This window comes from Oryx dammah, unplaced genomic scaffold, assembly GCF_014754425.2.
Source record: "Oryx dammah isolate SB20612 unplaced genomic scaffold, SCBI_Odam_1.1 HiC_scaffold_10, whole genome shotgun sequence".
NCBI classification, from domain to species: Eukaryota; Metazoa; Chordata; class Mammalia; order Artiodactyla; family Bovidae; genus Oryx; species Oryx dammah.
Genome location: NW_024070194.1, coordinates 60,028,122 through 60,042,226, shown reverse-complemented (window position 1 = coordinate 60,042,226; position 14,105 = coordinate 60,028,122). Strand labels below are relative to the sequence as shown.

The 14,105-nt window shown below is 41.4% G+C and overlaps 1 non-coding gene across 1 annotated transcript; it reads right to left on the bottom strand.

The window, feature by feature from the left end:
• Positions 1-13,357: 13,357 nt before the first annotated feature.
• On the bottom strand, positions 13,358-13,429 carry TRNAR-ACG. Its single transcript has one exon. It is a non-coding gene; the product is annotated as a tRNA-Arg (tRNA).
• Between the last annotated feature and the right edge of the window lie 676 nt (positions 13,430-14,105).

The following is a 14,105-nucleotide window of genomic DNA, read 5'->3' as shown; positions in this document are numbered from 1 at the left end:
CTGAATTCAGGAACTTCAGCCTCCAGTGAAGAAACAACAACACAGAGAGGGCACCTTGGGCTCAGCTGAGTAACAGCAATTGTTCCACGGAGTTCCTAAATCTTGCAGTTTGTTAATACAACTTACAGCAATGTATTCAAGTGACGAATTCACATTACAACAAAACCGTTCAGCTCTCCTTTTAAGTGATATTTCTTTTCATTTAGTATAATTTAAAATAAACCCAAACAATTTAATTTTATTTGACTTCAAAACAATTTGCACTGAGTTCAAACTAAGGAGCCAATTTGGCAGTTCAGAGCATGGACTGGAGCCAAAAAGACTTGAATCCAGTGTCTAGCTTTACAACCTCCTGCATCATCGGACGTCACTTGAGGATCATGGTGTCTACTTCATTACAACTTAGGATTCGACAAGGTCATGCATGCAGAACATGATGGGAGACTGTTCTGGTTTGGATGTCAACCGAGGGAACTATATGGTGGAAATCAGGATACCAACGAGAGGAAGACACAGGGCATCCCCCACCCAGTGCAGAATTTACAGTTGGGGCACACAGAGGGTATTTATCAATGACTCTTAAACTCCCTCACTCACTCAGAGAACAAGGGCTAAAGTGTGGAAGAGAATTTTGCCAGGAGACTGTTGAAGACACTTCTTTGGAGAGGGCAGCTGCAGAGCTTTGAGTTCCCAATCCACTTATTTGCTTGGAGGCGTCAAGGTGTTCCTTTCCAAGGACAAAGTTAGTGGGGATTAGGAGCAGGCTCAATGGCATCGCAGGGAAAACCCTGACCTGTTTCCTGTAGTTGTGAAACAGAGAACCAGGCCAGGCCTTTGCCTAAAGTGGGCTGAGGTCAGACTCAGCTGTGAAGCCCAGAGAGAGGCAGACCCAGCTGTCACTTTGGTGGCCAAGCCAGAAAAAGGCTTCGAGGGAGCTTGCACTAGGATGCACTCCTACAGGTTGTTGGACCGGGCATCCTGGAGGGTTCCAGGTGGACTGGATAGGAGCCAAGCCCTCAGGTGAAGCCCACAAATCTCATCTGGAACTCCCACTTCCTGCTCAGCCTCCAACAGTGTCGTTGAAGATGGAGGATCTGCACACCTCCAATGACCAGTTATCAGAAAAGGGCTCAGCCCCTCAGCCGTGTGTTTGTCCTGGGTTTCCCCCTCCTCGTTTCCCCATACCCCCATGCGGCATGGAGTTGAACAGGTTGCCTGAAACTCCCTCAGGACAGCAGTGCCTAATGAATGCATCTGGGAGTGAGCCAAGGAAATGTTTCAAGTTCTGTCTTATATCACAGATTTGGGAGTGGCAGCTAGAGGAGGTGCAGAACCTGAAAAGTAACGCTGTCCTTTACTGTCCCTCCTTGGGCATCGATCAGCTGCAGTCACCCTCCGGTCCTCTGAGGCATAGCCACCTATTCATTAGCACATTGACAGCCATAATATTATTTTAAAATACAGAGCTTGGCCATGAAAGAACTAGGGAAACGGCACTATTTCCTGTCCAACCAGATCTTTTGCTCGTGGCTATTTATTTCCTTATTGGGAAAGTGAAGGGACTCATCTGTCGTGCAATAACAAAAAGGGGGATGCACTCAATTATACCCTTAGCGGGGAAGAACAAGGCAGAGGGCAGGAGCTGCAGCTGGAGTCTGCAAACGAGAGGTCTGCAAAGTCCAGGGAGCCTCCTTATCCCCGAGAGAGGGAGGAGGGACAGGCACACAGGCTGATGGCGAGAGCCTTGCTGCACATGAAATGCAAACGCCGTTGTTTTTCCACGCTGGCTAATTAAGATAATTTCTGTTTGAAGTTATAGCTCCTGGCTCCACTTTAAGAGGCTTGCTCTTATTTCTTGAATCTGTTCCCAAAATGCGTAGGTTTTCTGCATGGTCTGTCTGGCTGGGTGACTCTGGACAATGTTTTCAGGAACTGTCAGGCATGTATAGCCGTGAAAGAGGCAACTGCGTATGTGCAGAAATAGCACAAAAGTGGCAGCATCTCACAGATCTAAGACAGTATGATTTTTCTGAAGACCCTAAATGTGAAGCCTACACTGGGGTGCCTAGGGACTTTCTGGGTAGATGTGGCTTAGGTGTCACATGCCGGGTAGCTGAGGGTTGATGAGATCACTTCTCGGAGCCCTGTGACCTTTCTGGTTTATGCTGATTTTAAGCAGGGGGCAGGAGGGGAGCGGGGGGAAGTTGAAACAGAATCATTAGGATTGGTCTGGTCACAGCCCTGATCAAAGCCAAACAGTGCCCAGGCATTAGGAAGAGATGCTGTTATAGTGGAAGGGGATGACCCTTACTTCTTGTCCCCCAAATTATTTCATCTTTCAGACCAAGATGTTCTCTCCTCAGTTTAGGGAGCAGAATTCAGCATTTCCAACCAGGTACCAGAGAACAGCAGCTGAGCGGAGCCAAAGATGCCTCCCCAGAGGGAGCAGCCACTATGGAAACCAGTATAGACTTTCCTCAAAAAATCAAAAATAGAACTACCATATGATCTAGCAATCTCACTTTTGGGTATATAGCCAAAGGAGATGAAATCCCTATCTTAAGGACACACTGCACCCCCATGTTTGAGCGTTTTAGCTGATAAGTTGTTTCTGATTCTGCAGCCCCGTGGACTGTAGCCTGCCAGGCTCCTCTGTCCCTGGGATTTCCCAGGCAAGAATGCTGCAGTGGGCTGTCAGCTTTATTGCAGTATTACTCACTAGAGCCAAGAAATGGAAGAAACTTGTGTCTCTCAGCGGACGAATGGATAAGGATGTGGTACAGATATACAATGGGACATTATTTTGCCAGGAGAAAGAAGGAAATCTTGCCATTTGTGACAACATGGATGGACCTTGAGGGCATTATGCTAAGTGAAATAAGTCAGAGAAAGACACCACGCAACAGTGCATGGGATCACTTAATGTAAAAATGTTTTAAAGAGTCAAATTCTCAGAAAAGTAGTTGGGGGCTGGTGGTGGGGGGGAATATGGAGAGGTTGATAAAAGGGTACTTTCAGCTACAAACTTTCAGCTATAAGATGAATAAAGTCTGAGAATCTAATGTAAAACCTGGTGATTAGAGTTGATGACACTGTATTGTATAATGGAAAATTAAAACTAAACAACTAGGGACTTCCCTGGTGGCTCAGTGGCTAAGACTCTGAGCTCCCAAAGTAGGGGCCTGGGTTCAAACCCTGGTCAGGGAACTAGATCTCATATGCCACAACTAAGACCCTACATGCCACAGCTAAAGATTCTGCACGATACAATGAAAAGATCCCGGGAGCCACAACTAAGAGCCAGCACATCCAAGATAAACAAACCAAAAAAACTCTAAACAACTAAAAATAAACAAACAAAAAAAACCAAAGATGCTTCCCAAGATGAGTGCTGGCAAGATCACTCCCAGGATCTCGACCTGAAACAGCAGTAGTCAATCTTGCCGTTTACCCAGCTAAGTAACCCATGGCCATTCTTCCAGGTATCCGCAAGGACTCCCCGTACCCAGGTTCCTCACTATAACACAGCAATGATAAGAAAACTGACCTCCAGCAGGGGAAGGGGGACTGCTGTGAGAAGCAGCTGAGATGACATGTGGAGACCATTTAGAATTGCATTGGACACAGCTGGTTGTTTATAGGACTTATCATCCTTGCTCTGTTGTCCAGCATGTGTAAGGACAGTGGTTGGGAAGTTCATGCTATCTATACCTGGCTCAAAGCCTCATTACTAATATCTGAGAGGTATATGGTAACCAATTATGCCTCAGTTCTCTAGTTTAAAACTTTCATTTAGATAACCAGACAACTACACACTTGGACAAAATTATTTCAACTGCCTATATTTAATTATTTCTACTCTATTCTAAAACAAGGATTTGAATTCACACATGTACAATGAAATATAAGTTTTAAAAACTCATATCCAGAAAAACCATACAGAAGGGGAGATAAATTATACTTGGATGTAATGTATATAATAAAAATTTATGCATAGTGTATATACAATAAATTACATAGTTTATTGAAATTATAAATAAAAGTGAGTGTGAAAATAAATACTAGGCAGAAATTCTGGACCTACAGAAAAGGCTAGGTTGCAAATTTGCTTCTAAGTTTACTGGAAGGCAAAGAACAAAGAGAAATATGATTAACTACACATTTACATTGTCTAAAAGAAGAAAGAATAACCAGTTTTTCAGAAAAACAAGCAAGAACATAAAAAGCTTTTCCTGGGGCTTCCCTGGTGGTCCAGGGGTTAAGGCAGCACTTCCGTTTCAGGGGGTACGGGTTCAATCCCTGGTTGGGGAAGTTCCATGAGCTGCACGATACAGTCAAAAAAAGACACTTTTCCTGATATTTGGGTATCTAACAGAATACTGAGAATCGCTGTGGGCTGATGTCTTCACCACACCTGGACAATGAACGCGGCAGTATAATGTCCTTCAGTGCTTTCCAGGTGAATAAGGCCAGGCATAGTAAAGACAACTGTGGAAGCTTCAGACAAAGTATTCCGTGTGCTGCTGCTACTGCTGCTAAGTCGCTTCAGTTGTGTCCAACTCTGTGTGACCCCACAGACGGCAGCCCACCAGGCTCCCCCATCCCTGGGATTCTCCAGGCAAGAACACTGGAGTGGGTTGCCATTTCCTTCTCCAGTGCATGAAAGTGAAAAGTAAAAGTAAAGTCGCTCAGTCATGTCTGACTCTTAATGACCCCATGGACTGCAGCCCACCAGGCTCCTCCATCCATGGGATTTTCCAGGCAAGAGTACTGGAGTGGGGTGCCATTGCCTTCTCCAGTGTGAGACCTCTTCTTTTCATCTGACTTCACGTACAGGAAAACATAGACTATGAAGACAAGAGTGAAGTTCTTGCTTGTCTTTCAAATTCTTCCATTTTATATAGTTCCTCTCAACTGTTTCAATAGGGGGTAAAAAAAGCCCCCCAAAGACAGCAGCAGACAATTTAAGATTATATTTTGAAAGAAAGGGCTAACCTGAATTATAGTTTGATATTTTTTAAAAGATTTTTTATAGGGACCATTTTTAAAGTCTTTATTGACTTTGTAATAATATTACTTCTGTTTTATGTTTTGATTTTTCAGTCCTAAGGCATGTGGGATCTTACCTGCCTGACCAGGGATCAAACCCACATTCCCTGCAGCACCAGGGAAGTCCCTATAATTTGATATTTTGAATACTGTCTTATATTGGGATTTGGTGATAGACAATTTATGATAAAATTGTTGCATCTTTTAAAAACTGCCTTAAAAGACTTTCATAATTTTTAGATTCTCATGATATATTGTTTAAAACTCTGAGGAAGAAACTGATAAATTGGTATGGTTTCAGGCATTAGATAAACAGAGTTTGGTGCCAGAAACTCAGAGGTAAATTTTGGATTTAACATCAGTATCTCTCCTTCACCTAGTTTCTCTAGAATAACTATCTTTGTTTCACTTTAATTCAATTATATTCTGTTACCATGGTTTGAACAGTTCAGTACTATTGGTACCAGTTTTCATAAGCTATCTCAGAACGTTTTTTGAAAGATGAGGCATGAGTTAACAGGTAAACACAGAACAGTATTTTGTGATGCCAAGGGGGAGCATTTAAAATTTATTCACTGAGTGTATCCATCAATATTGTTTTTGGCTGGAAGTACTACAGAACTTGACACAACTGTGGTTTCAGTCCAGGGCCAATGTGGATGCTTAATGATATAACCAAGGATTCAAAGTCTTTCCATCCTTCAGCTTCACCATCTATATGTGTGGTGTTCACCTTCATGTTCAAAGGTAGCTACCATATCCCTTACCCTCAGCATATCATGTATGCATACCAGACAGAAGGGGAAAGGGACATAAAGCCATAAGTAACATGCCAGCTGAGTCTGTTCCTTTAAAATCTTTCTCAGAAGCCCCTGCCCCCACCACCAGCAACCTCTCCTTAGGTGTCACTGCCTAGAACTGTAACATCATCACCTTCAGCAGTAAAGGGCTCCAGGAAGGTGAAAATTCTAGTTGAAAATATCTAAATTTCCCCTTAAGCAAATCCATGGTCCTGTTAGTAATGAAGAAGGTGAGAGGAGGACTTCCCTCGTGGCACAGTGAATAAGAATCCACCTGCCAGTGCAGGGGAAACAGGTTCTATCCCTGGCCCGGGAAGATTACACATGTCTTGGGGCAACTAAGCCCATTCACCACAACTGCTGAGCCTGAGTGCCTAGAGTCCATGCTCTGCAACAAAAAAAGCCACCGCAATGAGAAACCTGCACACTGAAACGGAGAGTAGCCCCAGCTTGATGCAACTAGAGAAAGCCCAAGTGCAGCAACAAAGACCCAACACAGCCATAAATAAATACATAAAGAAGGTAAGAACAGATGTAAGGAGGTATTTAAAAGTGTCAGCCGCAGTAGGTGCTAGGGATGTAACATCTGACATGATAGATATAACTGAAGTTGCTGTATGTTACATATGAAAGCTGTTAGAGTAAACCTTACGACTTTTCATAACAAAGAAAAAGATTCTATTTCTTTAATTTTGTGTCTCTATGATACAAAACTAATTGTGGTAATCATTTTATGTTGTATGTAAGTCAATCAGGGCTTCCCTGGTGGCTCAGAGGTTCAAGCGTCTGCCTGCAATGTGGGAGACCAGGGTTTGATCCCTGGGTTGGGAAGATCCCCTGGAGATCTTGGGGATGGCACCCCACTCCAGTATTCTTGGGTGGAGAATCCCATGGATGGAGGAGCCTGGTGGGCTACAGACCATGGGGTCACAAAGAGTCAGATACGACTGAGCAACTTCACTTCACTTCAAGTCAATCATGTACACATTAAACTTACACAGTGCTACATATCAATTATATCCAGAAACAAACAAAAAAAGAAATCATAAAAAATGAGCATCAACCACAGTAAATGTTTGTTATACAAGATCAACAGGAAAAAAAAAAAAAAAAACACCTGCCTCTCATGTATGATTTCAACTGTATAAACCAATAGAGACAACATGAGAAAAAAAATCACCAAAGTATTAGTCGTTGTCTGTGGATGGTAGAATTATCAATGATATTTATTTTCTAATGTGTACTTTTCTACATTTTCTTTATTTTATTAAAAATAAGTGTCTGCCAGTTTATAATGAGAAAAATAAATTTGTATTTACAAAATAAAAAGTACTTTCTGTTTCCATTTATCTTATGACTAGACTTTTCCAACTGATCATTCACAGGATCATCCTGAACTTTGTACAATAATATCATGAACCATTTTTTATGGATACTAATAGGTTGCATTTAGATTTTCTCATCTAGTTTTTTTTTTAAAAAAATATGTTTCCTGCCTTTAAGGCCTAAATTTGGCATATTATAGATTAATTATGTGACAATCAGAAAAGTGACAGGATAGCAGGGTTTGGTCCAGCTGGAAGAACACTCAACTAAAACGCAAAGATAAAATCACGTTGGTGCACCTTAGTATCTGTTACCTTGGGTAGGATAATTAACTGCTTTGAGACCCAACGGCCTCATCTACAAAATGAAGGTTTGAACTATCTGATTTCTAAATGTCCTTTTTGATGTTGGCATTCTGCTTATTCTAGCCACACATCAACTCTGGTTATCCTTACACTGAAACTGAATATTTTTCTTTTTCAGGTGGTTTACTTGCCTCCTTCAGACCCAGCAGTGTGAACAATGCTCAAAAACCTGTTCTCATCTAGCTCTTCTCTGTGGTCCCTTAAACAGTTTCATCTGCTTTGATGGCTTCTCTATGGACCAGTCCCAAATCTATGCCTCTGGCTCTGACATCTCTAAGCCTCAGATTCACGCTTCCACCTTCCTGAGAACCTTATGTCATCTGGATAAATGTTGTCACCTGAAATTTGACCTGTCAAAAGCCAGGCTCATCCCTTTTCCTGAGTTTTTCTGTTTTATGTTATTTCTCTGATTGGCATCATTCTTTCCTTCGTTTCCTAGGTGTGTAGCCTCGAAGGATGAATTTGATTCCTTCCTTCACTAACCTCTCTTATAAAATCAAAAGGAAATCTTTCAGGTTCTGGTTCAAGATGGTGGCAGCAGAAGATCCTGAACTCACAGACACATCAAATCTACAGCTACATATGAAACGACTTCCTCCAAAAAACATGAAAAACTGGTGGAATGACTCCCACACATCAGGCAAATGAGAAAAAACAAACAAAAACATATCAAAGTGGATGAGAGAGATTGAGATACATTCTTGCCATAAATCCTACCCCTGGAATGGTGACCCACACAGAAAGGGAACTCAAATCCTAGAGCTCCTCCCTGAGGAACAAAGGGTTTGCACTCTATCAGGCACTCTAGCTTTAAGACTTGCCCCTGAGAGATGAGTCCCTCAATCATCTAGCTTTGAAAATCATCAAGATTTACCACCATAAGACCCACAGGCTACAGTGAACTCAGAAAGGCTCTTTAAAGGGCTCCTCTACTCTGATTCACCTGCCCTAGGGACCAGTGCCCAAACTTCACGTGAAAGGGGATTATTTGCTTATCTTAAAGCACGGACCTGAGAGGCAGGCACCAAACTTAACACATGCTAAGGGAGGAACTTGCTGGAGGACTCTCTGGGGACAGAGGTCAACAGTCACCATCTTTGTACTCACCCTTTGCTTTGTGCCAACTTGCCGGTATCTCCTGATGCCTTGATTTTTTTGCAGCTGCTGTCAGGAGCTTGGTGGCCAAGCAAATTAGAAGGGCTTATGCTTGAAGTCCTTATAGTTTATGCTATAGTCATAGTGGACTATAAAGAAAGCTGAGCACCGAAGAATTGGTGCTTTTGAACTGTCGTGTTGGAGAAGACTCTTGAGAGTCCCTTGGGCTGCCAGGAGACCAAACCAGTCAATCCTAAAGGAAATCAGTCCTGAATATTCACTGGTGGAGGACTGAGGCTGAAGCTGAAACTCCAATACTTTGGCCACCTGATGCAAAGAGCTGACTCATTAGAAAAGACCCTGATGCTGGGAAAGATTGAAGGCAGGAGGAGAATGGGATGACAGAGGATGAGATGGTTGGATGACATCACTGACTTGATGGACATAAGTTTGAGCGAGCTCCAGGAGTTGGTGATGGCCAGGGAAGCCTGGCATGCTGCAGGTTGCAGAGTCAGACACGACTGAGCGACTGAACTGACTGATGCTTGAAGTCCCATAGGACTGTATGTATAATTACATACTTTAAAAGTTCCTGTCTGATGGTCTGACTACTGATCAGCCTGAATCTAGGTGCAGATCGAGATCCTGCCCTTTGGGACACTGACAGATCTTGGCACACCCTTAACTATTAAGTGAAATTGCTCAGGCGTGCCTGACTCTTTGTGACCCCACGGACTGTAGCCTACCAGGCTCCTCTGTCCATGGGATTTTCCAAGCAAAATACTGGAGTGGATTGCCATTTCCTTCTCCAGGAGATCTTCCCAACCCAAGGATTGAACTCGGGTCTCCCGCATTGTAGGCAGATGCCTTACTGTCTGAGCCACCAGGTGAACTATTATAAGTGGCTCCTTAACTATTGGGAGCCACTAAGAATAAAAGAGGCTGCTTGGACAATCACAAAGACTTGAGATACAATCTTAACCTTTGAGAGCTAGAACAATATCGAATGATAAGCTTCTTTCCTACACAAGGCCACTCCTTAAAGACTGGGAGAGGTAGTTCTTTTATCTAATGCAGAGAAAGCCAATGCAGAGAGTCAAGGAAAATGAGATGGAGGAATAAGTTCCAGATGAAAGAACAAGATTAAAACTCAGAAAAAGTTCTTTGTGAAATGGAGATAAGCAATCCACCTAGTAAAGAGTTTGAAGAAACGGCTATAAAAATGCTCACTAAATTTGCAAGAATAGACAACCACAGTAAAAACTTAAACAAAGAAATAAAAAAGTACAAGAAAGCACCAAATAGAAATCAAGAGCTGAAGAACACAATAACTGCACTGGAAAATATACTAGAGGAATTCAACACCATATTAGATGAAGCAGAAGAAAGAAAGGGCATTGGAACTCATCTAATTAGATTAGCAAAAAGAAAAAAAAGTGAAGATAGCTTAAGGGACATAGGGAACAACATTAAGCAGATCAACATTCATGTTATACAATCCCCAGAAGGAGAAAAGAAAGAGAAAGGAGCAGAAAAATAATGGTTGAAAATTTCTCTAACACGGCAAAAAAAAAAAAAAAAAAATGCAGAGAGCTTCAAATAAGATGAACCCCAAAAGACCCACACCAAAATACATGATTATAAGATATCAAAAATTAAAGACAAATGGAGAATATTAAAAGCAGCAAGAGAAAAATAACTTTTTACAAAAACTATCAGCAGCTTTTTCAGCAAAAAAACCTCATAAACCAGAAGGATGTGGCATGATACATTCAGAGTGTAGAAAAAAAGAAAAACTTGCAATCATGTATACTTTACCCAGGAATGTTGTCATTCAGTATTGAAAGAGATTTTCAGACAAGCAAAAGCTAAAGGAATTCTTCATCACAAAACCAGTCTTACAAGAAATGTTAAAGGAACTTCTTTAAGCTGAAAAGAACGGGTAGTATTAGTAACAGGAAAACATATGAAAAGTATAAACTTCAGTAGTAAAGTAAATATATAGAAAAATTTAGTAAATATATAGAAAAATGTTGCAAAGGTGGTAGATTAATCACTTGTAAAGTAGGATGACAGTTAAAAGACAGAAGTAGTAAAATAACTATGACAACAATAGTTAAGGGATACACAAGATAAAAATATGTAAAATGTGACGTCAAAAGTATTAAAATTAGGGGAGGAGGGGTAAAAACATAGAGTTTCAGAATGCATTCAAACTTAAGTTGTTAATAATTTAATAGACTGTTACAAACAAAAGTTGTTTTATGTAAGCCTTGTGGTAACCACAAAGCAAAAGCTTATAGCTGATATGCAAAAGAGAACAAGAAAGGAATCTGAGCATACCACTAGAGAAAGTCATCAAACCACAAAAGAACAGGGCAAGAGAAGAAAGGAAAAAAGAGAAACTACAAAACAACCAGAGAACAATGAACAAAATGGCAGTAAGTATGTATCAATAATTACTTTAAATGCAAATGGATTAAATTCTCCAATCAAAAGGTATAGAGTGGCCGAATGAGTTGAAAAAATAAGACTAATCTATTTACTGCCTAGGATTTCCCAGGTGGTACAGTGGTAAAGAATCCACCTGTCAGCGCAGGAGACACAGAGACATGGGTTTAATCCCTGGGTCTCCCGGGAAGGTCTTTTGCAGGAGGAAATGATAACCCACTCCAGTATTCTTGCCTGGGAAATCCCATGGACAGAGGAGCCTGGAGTGAATTGCCATTTCCTTCTCCAGGGGATCTTCCTGACCTAGCGATCACACTTGATTCTCCTGCACTGCATGCAGATTCTTTACCACTGAGCCATCAGGGAAACCCAAGTCATAAGAGACTACTGTGAACAATTATAGCCCTACAAATTACACAACCCAGAAGAAATGGATGAATGTCTAGAAACATACAATCTACCAAGTCTAAATCATGAAGAAAGAGAAAATATTGATGGATCAATTACTAGTAAGGAAATTGAATCAGTAATCAAAAACCTCCCAACAGACAAAAGTCCAGAACCAGAAGGCTTCATCAGTGAATTCTATTAAGCATTCAAAGAATTAAGACCAATCTTTTTCAAAGTCTTCCAAAAATAGACGAGGAGGGAACACTTCCAAGTTCATTTTACAAGGCAAACATCACTCTGATACCAAAACCAGATGAGGGTGTCACAGAAAGAAAATTACAAGCCAATATCCATGATGAACAGAGATTAAAAAATCCTCAGCAAAACTTTAGCAAACCGAATTCAACAATACATTAAAAGGATCATACATTATGATCAAGTGGGATTTGTCCCAGGGATGTAACTAACGATGGCTCAGCATTCAGAAGTCAATCAAGGTGACACACCTTATTAACAAAACAAATAATAAAAATCATACAATCATCTCAATAGACGTAGAAAAAATATTTGACAAAATTCAGCATCCATTTATGATTATAAAGAAGAAACTTCTGACAGAGTACAGAGGGAACATACCTCAACAAAGCAAAGCCATACAGAACAAGCCCACAGCTAACATACTCAATGGTGAAAACAGAAAGCATTTCCTCTAAGATAAGGAATAAGACAAAGATGCCCACTCTTGCCACTTTTATTCAACATAGTATAGGAAGTTCTAGCCAGAGCAATCAAACAAGAAAAAGAAGTAAAAGGCATCTAAATCAAACAGGAAGAAGTAAAACTGTCACTATTTGCAGATGATGTGATATTACATATAAAAGCCCTGAAGACCCCATCAAAAAACAGTTGGAACCAATAAATGAATTCAGTAAATTCGCAGGATATAAAATTAATATACAAAAATCAGACCTGCAGAATGGCTATCATTTAAAAGGCAGAAATAAGTGTTGCTGAGGATATAGAGAAAAGGGAACCTTGTGACAAAAGTTAACTAAAGTTATTGTGATGATTTTGCAATATGTACAATTATCAAATCATTACATTGTATACCTGAAACTAATTTAATATGTCAGTAACACCTCAAGAACTGTATATAGTCAAATTTGTTAGTCTTTTATGATTTGAAACAGTATTTTTATAACACTCAAAGATTATAAAAATAGTTTTCTTTCAGCAAGTTTTCATTTTACTTTTTAAGCTTACATTCTGTTTCTAATCTGACATAGAATTCCTGACCTAAATTGTGGGACAGCACATCTTATTGCCCGCCTAACACCTCCACTTTGGCTTCTGGTAGTTATCCCACAGCTCCAACGGCCAAATCAGGACACAAATCTTTGTGTCTTTCTCTGTAGATCTGCTCTTTCTCGAATCTTTCTGACCTTAAAAGATGGCATTTCCATCTCCCCAGTTGTTCAAGCCCCAAACTCCTCCATCATCATGTAGTCCTCTCCCTCACCTCCAACTCATCAGTGAGGTCTGTCAACTCTACCTCCAAACCACATCTCAAATCCAGCGCATTGTCCCTACTGCACTGATACTTCCTAAGCCAGCACCATCTTTTTCCTGGACTGCTGTGACAGGCAGGTTACTGAGATCATTGCCTCCACTCCTTCTGCCTACATGTACGTTATTCATTCTCTACATAGCAACCAAGGAGATCTGTTTTTTAAATTGTGAACGTGAACATGAACGTGAAATTGCTCGGTCATGTCTGACTCTTTGCGACCCCATGGACTATAGCCTACCAGGCTCCTCTGTCCATGGGATTTTCCAGGCAAAAGTACTGGAGTGGCTTGCCATTTCCTTCTCCAAGGGATCTTCCCAACCCAGGGATCGAACCTGGGTCTCCCGCATCGTAGACAGACGCTTTACCGTCTGAGCCACCAGGGATTGTACCCCAGATTATATAAATCCCCCTTATTTAAAACTCTACCATCATGATGACAGAAGATCTACATAGACTTCAAGGCTCCACCACTGCCTGGTGGATCCCAGTTCTTCCTTTCCCCAGGCTCCAGTGTCCTCTAAATAGCTGTTTTCAGGGGTTTTACTATTCCTACCTTCCAGGCTTATCTTCTCTCAGATCCACACAAAGCTGGTCACATTTTTTCACTTAGATCTCTGAAAATGTCACCTTCTTGGCAAGGTACTTCCTGACCCTAGATAAAGCAGCCCCAGTCATTTTTCTCCCTCTATCCTGTTTTATTCCATCTTAACACTACCTGACGTTTTCTTTATCTGTGTATTCAGTTCAGTTCAGTTCAGTCGCTCAGTCGTGTCTGACTCTTTGCAACCCCATGAATCGCAGCACACCAGGCCTCCCTGTCTATCACCAACTCCCAGAGTTCACTCAGACTCACGTGCATCGAGTCAGTGATGCCATCCAGCCATCTCACCCTCTGTCGCCCCCTTCTCCTCCTGCCCCCAATCCCTCCCAGCATCAGAGTCTTTTCCAATGAGTCAACTCTTCATGTGAGGTGGCCAAAGTACTGGAGTTTCAGCTTTAGCATCATTCCTTCCAAAGAACACCCAGGGCTGATCTCCTTCAGAATGGACTGGTTGGATC